Below are 11,318 nucleotides of genomic sequence, written 5' to 3'. Positions count from 1 at the left end.
GGGCAGCTGGCCTTGGGGTGTCTGGGGCTTCCCGGGAGGAGGCAGAGCAGGCTCTCTGTGGGATGAGGCCAGAGGTGAGGTGAAGGTGGAGCAGGGCTGGAGAAGGCTCTCCGTCCCTCTGTGGCCTCTGGACCCCCAGCCAACACGACACATGCCAGGATCACTCTCAGCAGGAATGACCTTGACAGCTACACGCTTCGCGTCGACAGAGGGAGCCCTAACTCTGCAGTCCCCGTGGTTTAGGGCTGGCTGGCTGAACAGGCTCCTGCCCCAGGTGGCTCTGCCCAGGGAGGGACACTGCCCTGGAGCTGGGCAGCGGGGATGGGCCTTGTGGCCCTGGAAGAGCAGTGGCCCAGGCTCTGACTCCTGTAGGTCCAGGGGAAGGAGAGGGGTGGGGACTAGGAGGCGGCCATCAGGGAAAGCAGAGGTCAGATGGGGTCAGGCTTCTGGGCCCACAGCCACGCGCCTGCCCCAGCCTTGCCCAGACCCTCTCGTTCTGGCTGGAAGCCACCCTCTAACCCTTCAGTATAGCCTATCCCTCCCTCGTACCTATCGCGCTCTCCCTACTCCAAGCTGAGCTTTCTGAATGGGGGCTGCTGCCCAGCACTGACTGCCTCCTTCTCCAAGGCAGGCCTGCTCTCTGGGCCTGAATTAGGGTCCTCCTGAGGCCACCCCAGGAGCCAATCCCAGAGCCTGTGGAAGGGGGAGGGGAGAGTGGCCAGGCTGGGTGGGAGCCCTGGCTCCTGAAGCTTCCACCCCCAGCAGAGAGACCCACCTCAGGCCTCCTCCCTCCATCACTGAAGAACAAGCAGTAGGAGCCACAGCCACCTCCTCCCCCCTCCCTGCCGCCTCCTCCTCAGCTCAGCCGGCAGGTTGTCTTGGCAACGGGAGGCGGAGAGGAGATGCGCCCAGGGATGGAGGTGTATGTCACCGAGGAAGCTGCCGTGCTCCTGCCTCACGCCCCAGGCCCTTGAAGGTACCGATTACCCTCCCTACTCCCCCCATCCTTCCCCTTGACCCCCCCTCCCCTTCAACATGCCTGTTTTCCTGAGGGGAATGCTCCCTTCCTCCCAGCCGGAGACAGTTACCCATTCCTCACGAGCCACCTCGCTCCAGGCCCCTGCCCACAGCTTCCGAGCCGGCAGCAGCTCGTTCCAGCCTTACCTCTGGGACCCTTGCACGGGAAGACAAGCCTCCTGGGTGGGTCTGGTGAGGGGTAGTGAGAGCAGGGGAGGACCCGAGGGGAAGGGAAGATCAGCGGTGCTGAAGGCTGAGGCGGAAAAGCACCGGCACTTGCTCTTCGGGAGGGTGGAGGGAGGCTGTGCAGGCCTGGGGTGGGGCCAGGGCAGTAAGGCGGGGGCGGGTGGAGGGAGAGAGAGCAGAGAGGCCCGGTGGCCAGGCTGGTTACCCAGAGAAGCCTGGTCCCTCTCTTCAAGGATGTGGCCCCTCCTGTGACATCTAAGGTACTCCCCCTCCCACCATCTCCCTGTGTTCTTCACTGTCAGATGGGCCCTGTGTTCCCTCCCCCACGCCTGGCTTTCTCATCCTTTCCAAGGCCCTCTCCCCACCCCACACACAGCAGCTGGACTGTATCTACTCCTCGCCGCTCAGCAACCTGCCTTCATTTCTCCTTGCTTTCTGCAGCCCAGCCTTCAGATTTCATTCTCCTGCCTCCCAGTAACCCAGACACATACCTCCTCCCTTCCTGTCCCTACCTGTCCCCTCCTGTCCTCTTCTTTTAGGGAAAAAGGTCCCAGGGAACATTCTCACTTGCCCCTTCAAGACCCTCCCCTGTGATTTTTCCATTCAGGTATCCCAGAGCCCCCTCCCCAGTCTCTCAATTTCCCCAATGACAGCTGATACATCAGCTGACCGGCTGTGGGCAGTGGTTACCAGGGCAACGGCAAGAGCTGCCTAGGTAGGCAGGTCTTCCAGGCGGAGGTGGAGAGAGGAGGCCAGGGCCAGGGCCAGGGTCAGCTGGCGGGGCTCCCTCCCCTGCCTGCCTCTGGGGGTCACCAGTGAACCGGGCTCTGCTCTGAGCCCACAGCAAACCGAAGGCGGTGACAGGGCCCTGGAGGTCCTCCCAGAGGCGGGGAAACATCCTGAAACTCTCTGCTGGGACCTGGGCCCCACCTGGCAGGAAGTTCCCTTTTGACGAAGTCGTCCTGGCAGGAAATGGGGTTCCTCTCCCTCACAGCACCACCGCTGTGCTCTGTGCATTTCCGAGGGGACTCAGGTTCCTGAAGGGCTAACCAGTCTCCTGTGCTGAAGACCTGCTTTTCCCAGTCCTCCCAGGAGAGGGGTGATCCTGGGGTGATCAGTTCTGGCAGCTGTGCCCACACCCCTAGCTCTCGGCTCCCATGCCCTTTATCACCCAGGGAGGCATGGGCCCCAGAGGCCCCTGTGGCTGCTGTTAGCTGCCGGGCAGGAGATACAGGTGCTTGGAGGAACCAGATGTTGTCACCCCTGGGTTATCAGCAGGGCCCCGTCCCGCTGTGAAGGTCTGGCTGTTTGTGAGGACGCTCTAGGAGCTGAGTGAATGTGCGAGTGTTGCAGGGTAGGGGTGTGGGAAAGGGGAAAAGGCCGGCGGCTGGCCCAGTCTGCTTCCGATTCTGCTTCGTCATGATGTCGGCTTAATGCTCCTCTTGTTTGAAATGGATTGAGCTACAGCGAGTTGAGCGAGCGAGTGAGCTGCTCCTCTTGTTTGAAATGGATTGAGCTACAGCGAGTGAATGAGCGAGCGAGGTGGAAGAGCAGACACATACAAACACACCCTGGGCCGGCCACACGCTATCAGTGGAGGTGGGGAGGGTGCGGGTGTGGGGGAGCCAGTGGCCCACGCCTGCCTGCCACACGCAGACGCCCCAGCTCAGCTGGGATCCGAGCTCCAGGCTTGTGCAGGAGCAGGGTGGGAGCCGGGGAGGTGGGGGCAGGAGGGTAGGTCTCTTCCTCCAGCTCCCACCACACCCCAGCCAGCTCTTTTCCTGTTATCTGTGCTGCGGGAAGAGATGCCGGCTACCTAGGCTCAGAGGAAAAGCGGCAGCTGGGGACCTGGCCTGCGCTGGTCCCTGCCCAGCCTTGGGGCTCAGTGTCGGGGCCACGCTGTCTGGGAGCAGGTAGGTGGCAGGGTCTCCCACTCTCTTCCCCTCTGTGGGCACTTGGGGCCACAACACCAGCCTGGGAGTGAGGCTCTGGGGGTGGCAGGGAGCCCCTAGGAGGGCCAGCTGTGGCCTGTTGTTGTTCAGTAGGAGATGGGCCCTGTGGCCAGACCTGAGACTGGCTGGGTTTGATCTGATCCGACCGCCTTCGGATCTGAGGAAGAGGGCCTGGGGGGTTCCATGCTGGCACCCCGGCGCCCCCCTCACCTCGTTGTGTGGGCCAGACATCCAGGTGATGGGATGGGGCCAGAGAGCAGGGGGGCTGTTCCCTCTCCTGAATGACAGGGAAGGGAGAGAAAGGGGTGGCAGCCTCCCTCCCACCACAGGTATTCTGGGGGGAGCAGTTCACACAGAGGCCGCATGTTGTTGGTGTGGGTGTGCTCCTGGGGCAAGGGCTCTGGGGAGGCCCCTGCTAGCCCTTGGCTGGCCAGGCTGGGTGAGGGCCAAGTGCAGGATGAGGTTGGGCGGCAGGGTGTGGCGGCAGCCTGACCCCAGCTCTCTCCCGAGCTGGCTGTTGATGTGCTTGAAGGGGCTGGGGCTGAGCAGACACGCAGGCCCCCCAGGACCAGAGGCACCCCTGCTAACTCTGCCCTTTCCTGGGGAGGTGCACCCGGTGTTTTCCTCCCAGGGGACCGTGTCGCCAGGGTGCCAGAGTCGGGGGAGTGAGGGCGGGTCTAGGAGATGGGGGTAGTGGTGCTGTGGGAAGGGGTGGCGCGGAAGCCCCCAGGGTAGAGGTGGGGGCTCTAGGTGTGTGGCTGCACATGTGCTCAGCTTGGAGAGGGGGCGTCGGCACGTGGCGTGAGTGGCTGTGAAGGGGCGGGTTGGTGGGTGGGTGCCAGTGGGTGTCGGTGGCACCGCGTGTCAGTGTGTGGGGCCCTCTCTGGGAAGTGGGTGTGTGATCTTGCAGGCAGGTGGGTGCGTTCTGTAACGATGTTTCAGCGTGGGCTCTCCTGTCTGTGCGCACGCGTGAGTCTCGCCTCAGCCATACCAGCCTCTCCATGGCCAGGTGTGGGTCACCTGGGGCAGGCTGTCCACCTGGGGGTGCAGGTCTGTAGCAGTTCCTCCCTCGGAGCTCATGTGTGTGTGAAGACAAGCATAGGGATGGCCCATCATTCAGAAAGCTGAATTTGGGATGCAAGACCCTTGCATCGCCCCCAGCCCTATCGATCCAGCTTGTACAGGTGATATCACAATCCACCCACAGGACCCACTATAAATAGAGGCCAGAGCAGGAACACGCTGGGGACCAAGCAAGCCTGAGGGGCTGAGGGACAGAGGAAGAGGGGCTCCTCAGAGGAGGGATAGAGAGAGAGGACACAGAAACCTGAGTGAGAGATCTCAGAGAGCCCAGATGAACAGATGCATATTTGTGGGGTAGGAGGGAGGAAGGGGGGCCCAGTCCTGATGTCATCAGGAGCAAAGGCGGGGGGGATAGGGGCCCACCTGCTCCTGCCAGATGCTTCTCAGAGTGTGAGAGGGTGCTGTAGAGTGTTGGCACTAGAGGAACCCCAATCCTAGTCCCAGCAAATGGAACAGGGCGTTAACATGGGGATGCCATGAAGGAGAATATGAGAGGAGAGGAGAGGAGAGAGTGAGGGCTTCACCAGTCTTAGAAAAGGCACCGGCCTCAGGCGTGGTGGAGGTGAGGGATACTCGGATGAGCCGCTGGCCCAGAGCAGGGAGCCTCGCCTGCTCACACAGTGTCCTTTTTGGGGGGAGCATGGGTGCCCCTCCCCACAGAGCCCACCCCCAGAGCAGGCCTGGCCCGCAGGCCCTTCCCCTCCCGCACTGGGATGCTGTTTTGGGAACTGGTGACCTAGCTGGATCCCGCCTTTATTTCTGGCATTGAGTTGTTGCCACAGTAACTGCGGGGGTGGGGCTGGGAGTGGGAGAGGGTGAAAGGGAAACAAACGGAGAAGGATGAAGAAAGTAAAGGAAAAGGGAAAGGAAAGCAGAGAGAGGGAGGCGGGAGCAAGGACGTCAGTCACACGGAATGAGGCTGGAGAGAAAGGGGAGGGTCCCTGGCCCCGCTGACCCCGGCCCACTTGGACAGCTCGCCTCACTCATAACTCGTTTACTGTCAGCACCTCGGCTGGGCCTGCCTGGCGGCCAGAGCCCAACCCCCAGCCTCCCGCGACTGTCCCCAGGCTGGGCCAGTGGGGGAAGCACACAGGACCCCAGTTCCAAGTTCGGATTAAGTGGGATCGTTGGGGACCCGCTGAAAAGAGTATTCCTTGACTTTGACCTGAGGAAGGATTCTAGTAGGCCTGGGTAGGGGTTCTAGCCTGGCTTCTATCGGGGCGGCCTTTGGCAAGTTAACTCCTGGCCACCGGTTCCTCATCTCTAGGTCGGCTGCCTCCTGAACGCCCCCTACTGGGGGTCGAGCCCGTAACCCGGGCATGTGCCCTTGATGAGAATCCAACCCAGGACCCTTCAGTCCGCAGGCCGACGCTCTATCCACTGAGCAAACCAGCTAGGGCCGGGGTGAGCCTTTATTTCTACCGGCCACAGTCAGGTCAGCCCCTACCTGGAGCGAGAGCCAGCCTGTTGGGTTGGGGGGTCTTATCGCCCCATCCCGGAGCCCCAGGCTCTGGTTGTCCTGGAGATGCGGGTGGGCAGTGTGAGGTGGGGCTGGCTGGCGGCTCAGATAAGGCGGGCAGCACAGCTGGGGAGGGCGGGGTGCACGGGGAAGGAGGAGGAGCCGCCAGTGTCTGATCGGAGCTGGGGCAGCTGAGGTGTCCCTTCCGCCACCTGGGCCTGCCTTCCTCCCAGGTTCTTTCCTTCCTCCCATCCCGCCCTACCTTCCTGCTGCAGCCTGCCCTGTGGCCCCGTCCAGGGAGTCAGTGCAGAGCAGGAGGTGTGCAGCGCAGGTGCTGGAGGGTGGGGGCTGGAGGCGGCTGAGTGAGAGGGGGTGTGGACTTGGAGGGAAGTAGCTTTGGGGGGGGGGGTATGTGTGGGTGGAGTAAGCAGTTGCTTTGCAGTATGATTTGACAGAAGCCAAGAAAACTCCACCCCCACCCCCACCCTCACTCCTCCACTCCAAAACACTCTCCCTCCTGGCTTAAAATGTCACCAGTAATACCTCACCCCATAAGTCTAGCCCACATTGACAAGTAATGCCCGGGAAAGGGCAGAGCATTAACAGGTTACCAGCTACCAGCGTGCAGCAGTTGCTTTGCAGTATGATTTGACAGAAGCCAAGAAAACTCCACCCCCACCCCCACCCTCACTCCTCCACTCCAAAACACTCTCCCTCCTGGCTTAAAATGTCACCAGTAATACCTCACCCCATAAGTCTAGCCCACATTGACAAGTAATGCCCGGGAAAGGGCAGAACATTAACAGGTTACCAGCTACCAGCGTGCTGTGATGTCTGACATCCCGGTGGGCACTGGTGGGAGGAGGCCCAGAGGGGCGACCCGCCCCGGGGATGGCATGGTGTGCACAGAGCAGAGACATCCTTCCGTGGAACCCCATTTCTGAAGGGCCGTGCCCGTAGGATGTGTGCGTGTGTGAGTGTGGGTCTTGGGAAGGCCATGCACACCTGTGACACAGCCCACCCCCGACCCTGCCCCTCCCCGCTTCCCTGGGCAGCTACCGCTGATAGACAGCCATTGCCCTACTGTGTCCCCTCAGACAGCTGTTCAAAGGGAGGTGCCAGGGCCACCCAGGTGCAGCCTCCGCCTCCAGGAGACAAGCTCTCTGTCCTCCCCAACCTGCCCGGCCACCCACACTCCCTGCTGTGACCCTTGCAAACCTCCTCTGCTCTCTGTAACCTCTGCCTAGCGGCCTGTGACAGTCGCATAGGACCTTATCTCTCTTTTAACAAAAGCCTCCGAATTGGGTGGTCACCTTGCTTCTTACCCCGTCCTCTCCTTTCAGGGAAACAAGTGTTTCCAAAGCTGGCCCTCCACCCGGGCGTGGACCGGTCCCTCCACCTGTTGGAACTGGCTCCCTCTGCCTGCAAGCATGGCCCAGTCTCCCCTGTCCTGAGAAGCCTCCAGCCAGTCTTCCTCCAAAGTTACTCCTCCTAGCCCCGCCCTGCCATTCTGGGGCACGTCCTGGAAGCACCCCCTACAGGGGTCCCGGCCAGGCCTCCCGCCCTGTGATCCCGAACAAGGAGGCCTCACTATTCCGCTGAAGATGCCCTCGGAGGCCACCAGGCCTTGGCACCCACCGGGCGGGCTGTCACTCCCTTCAGCGCTCTGGCCTTCTCTGGATGATGGACTCTCGGCTTCCTGACATTCTTTCTCAGCCCCTCCTCCCTCCCCGCTCCCATCCTTTCTCTCAGTCTGTACTGCACACTTACTACCTGTCAGGCCCTTTGCAGAAAAAAATGTATCACTAGACACACACCCCCTCCCCCCGGCCCTTCTATGAGCTGGCCATGGAATTTTCCTCCTCCCTTTCATGCTTTCTCTGGACTGTTTTTGACCTTCCTTCTCCCTTGGCAACCTCCTGTGCAGACCACCACCACTAGCTCACATGACTCCCAAATTGCTGTTTCTAGCCTGCTCCACCCTCAACCTCGTATTCTCCTTAGGCATTCCCACCTGTTCACCTACTACACCCACCTCACCCTCATCCTGGCAAAAGTGACCTCATGGCTCCCCGTCTCCTGTCTCCCGGCCTTGCAAGCTGCCTCTCCCCTGGGGCTCTCTGAGCAAGTCCTGTTTCGCACATTCTGCCTCTAGGATATCTCCCATTTGCCCCTTTCCATCTTTGGCCCCATGCCCAAGTCTAGACCCTCACAGTCCTGCCTCCCCCCCTGCCCCCAACTGCTGCCATGGCTTCCTGGCTTGTCTCTCTGTTTCTGTCCAATCCATCTCCCAGGCAGCAGCCAGATTCCTTTTCCCAAAGCACTGCTTGGATCTGTCACTTTTTTCTTTCACACAAGTTTCTAAGCATTCCATGGCCCCAGTTGCCCACAGAATACAATCTAACACCCACTGGTCTGGTTCAAAGGCCTCCACAATCTTGCCCCCAACCCCTGGCCCAAGCATGCCCCCACCTCATGAGCCCTGCAACTCGGTCATGCGTGCTGCTCCGCAGACAGACCAGGGCTTCCTGGCCCCACTTCCACTCATGCTGCTTCCTCTTTCAAGAATCCCTTTTCCAATGTTTGCATGATTTCAAAGTGGGCATCCTTCAAGGCCCACCTCCCTTATCTCCTCCAGTAAGAAACCTTTATTTCCCCCCTCTTGATGCCCCAGCACAGTGGTCGGCAAACTGCGGTTCACCCCCTCTTGATGCCCCAGCACAGTGGTCGGCAAACTGGGTTCACGAGCCACATGGGGCTCTGTGGCCCCTTGAGTGTGGCTCTTCCTAAGCCTTAGGAGTACCCTAATTAAGTTAATAACAATGTACCTACCTATATAGTTTAAGTTTTAAAAATTTGGCTCTCAAAAGAAATTTAAATCGTTGTACTGTTGATATTTGGCTCTGTTGACTAATGAGTTTGCCGACCACTGCCCCAGCAGGAGTGATCCTCTCCTGGGACCTCTCACAGCCCCTTAGACTATCTTATCTGACACGTGTAATTTTCTGCTTTGCATGGGAGTATCTATATGGATGCCTCACTTCTGGAGGGACAGCCAGCTCCTTTGACTCATCTTTGTGTTCTCCAGAGGACATCACAGAGTGCTGCTGTGTGGTCATTTGCAGAATAGGTGCTGAGAGAGTACTTGGTGAATGGATGGAGAAAACAATACATGACTGGGCGGGCGGGCTGATGGATGGGTGGATGGGTGAATGGGTGGATGGGTGGATGAATGGATGGATGGATGGATGGATGGATGGATGGATGGATGGATGGATTGATGGATGGATGGATGGGGGGATAGGTGGATGGATGGGTGGATGGATGGATGGATGGATGGATGGATGGATGGATGGATGGATTGATGGATGGATGGATGGGTGGATAGGTGGATGGATGGGTGGATGGATGGATGGACGGATTGATGGATGAATGGGTGGGTAGATGGATGGACTAATGGATGAATAAGTGTATGCCTCTAGGACTAAGCAAAGTGTATCACTAGGTTGACAATGGCTGTTAATAAAGTAAAGATTAGAGAGGAGTGAGAGGGAGCGAACAGTTCCTTTAATATGTACCAGAGTTTATTCTGGTCCTCAGACCCCTAGTTGAAAGCATTACAAAGTGAGTGCTAAGAAGTCAGGAAAAGGATGAAACTGCGGAATGGGGTCTTTCCATGGGCACCAAGTACCTCGTGTGGCTCTGAGGCCTTGGCTCTAGAATTCCGAAAAGACTTGAGAAATGTGGCAGATACTGGTCTATGTTCACGATGCACCTGACACAGTACTAGGTAGTTACTCTGACTCAGGCCATGCCTGAGACATGGCCACTCTCAGCTCCACGGCTCTGGACAAGTTCTTAGCCTCTCCGAGCCTCCGTTTCCTCGCGTGCCAGATGGGTCTACCTCATAGGGTTGTTGAGGGGACAAAACAAATAACCTTTGTAAAGTGCTTATCAAAGTGCCTAGCATGAGCATGCAAAACATGATAGCTATTATTATTGCTGTGTGCCCTCCAGAAGGTAGCAGCCATTCTAGTTGGCAAAAAACAAAACATGTTCCCATATCAGGCAACATGTAATCAAGGACGAAGCCATACAGCTCTTTTTTCAAGTCTCACTGGAATTCAGAGATGGGTGGGGACTAGAATAGTAGGAAAGGCCTCCCAGGAGGAGGGTTGAGGACTGACCTCAAAGGACGGGTGGGATCTGAAAGACAAAGTGGTGGGTGGTGAATAGCGAAAGGGGTGTGCAAAAGCGGGGAAGTGGGAGTGAGGGCTGCTTTGCAGCAAGCAGGTGGTTTTAGTGGTGGAGAGACAGCGAGCAGAATGACCTGATACAAAGTAGTAGGTGATAAGATTGGGAGCACCAATGACTTCAGTCTTTCATGACCCTCTGTCGTAAAGAATGGCTACAGAAAAACCATCAAAGTCCATTAGCCCTTGTGGATAGAGAAATAATAATAGCTCACACTACATAGAATGTATAGTGCTTTGAGCATTTCACATATAATTTATCTGATACTCAGAGCAACCCTATGACATTATCCTCCATTCTACAGATGAGCAATGTGAGGCCCAGAGAGGGTGAGTAACTTGCCCAAGGCCACACAGCTTCTAAGTAGCAGAGTCTCATACTCATCCCCAGGCTCTCTCGGGTCCAGAGTCCATGCTCTTAACACTACATTATGCTGCCTCTTCCCTGAACCTCTGTAGCCATCAGTTCTCTTCACTCTGGCTTATTGCCTGCAGATAGGAAGACACTCCCACCCTCACACTGGAAACTCAGCCAGGCATTCACTGAATGGTTATTGTAAGTCCAGTACCGGTGTGTGCGGGTGGGGGATGGGAGCATGGCTATGGGAGTCACTGAAGAAGGAGAAGACTGGCTGCAGGGAACTCATAAGCTACCGCAGAAGACAGGGCCTAACTCCCTCGGAACAAAGGGAGAGCAGTGCCCCCCAGCGCCTCCCTGCAGGGAAGCAGCACTTCAGAGGCAGCCTCAGCACAGGCATGAGGAGGCTGTGGGCACTGGATGGGGCCTTGCCCCAAGGGCGCTTCACTCTGCAGGTGAATTTGACCGCTGTACAGAGGCAGTTGCACGGGGAAGTGGGCTGCCTCCACCCGCCTCTCCCTCTTCACAGGGGTTGAAACCAGGTCAGAACCCGGGTCAGAGTGGCACCCCCAGCCCCTGACCTGACCACTTCACCCCAAGTCCTCTCCTCCCTGCGTGTTCACCCCATAGACAATACTAAGACCTGCTGTGTGCAGCCCTCCTGGGGTGAGAGCTGGCTGGCACAGTGGACAGGGGATGGAGGTGGAGTGGAACGAGGGGCCAGCGCAGAGCCGGGAAAGAGGCACCATAGAGACGGAGGCGTGAGAACCTGGGTCCGAAACTGGCTGCAGCCCCAGGCAGGGCAGGTGTGACGAAGCAAGGATGTAGGGCCGCCCAGGGATGGCTGACCCCTGCCGTCATTTCCTTTCTAGCCGGAGAACAATGGCTCAAAAACAAGTGCAGCCCTCCACTTTCCCGCTCCCGCTCCACGGCCCTGCTTCCCCAGGCGGAGCGAATGGAAAGCCGGAGCCCGGCTCCTTCCGCCCTGCGCTCCGAGCCCAGGCCCAGCG

The 11,318-nt window shown here is 58.6% G+C and overlaps 1 long non-coding RNA gene across 4 annotated transcripts in view; it reads left to right on the top strand.

Moving 5' to 3' along the window:
• Positions 1 to 8,377, top strand: part of LOC102260391 — a 10,075-nt gene extending 1,698 nt beyond the window's left edge. Inside the window, exons 3-4 of one of the 4 annotated variants that reach the window (XR_001361792.1) lie at positions 763 to 976; positions 7,041 to 8,377. This is a non-coding gene — a long non-coding RNA (uncharacterized LOC102260391). Of the gene's footprint in view, positions 1 to 762; positions 977 to 1,074; positions 2,687 to 7,040 lie in introns of those variants that run through there. The other 3 variants (XR_313500.2, XR_001361793.1, XR_001361791.1) reach the window with 3 other exon arrangements.
• Positions 8,378 to 11,318: the final 2,941 nt, after the last annotated feature.

Source organism: Myotis brandtii, unplaced genomic scaffold, assembly GCF_000412655.1.
Source record: "Myotis brandtii unplaced genomic scaffold, ASM41265v1 scaffold19, whole genome shotgun sequence".
Lineage (NCBI taxonomy): Eukaryota > Metazoa > Chordata > Mammalia > Chiroptera > Vespertilionidae > Myotis > Myotis brandtii.
This window is presented reverse-complemented; position numbering and strand designations above follow the sequence as displayed.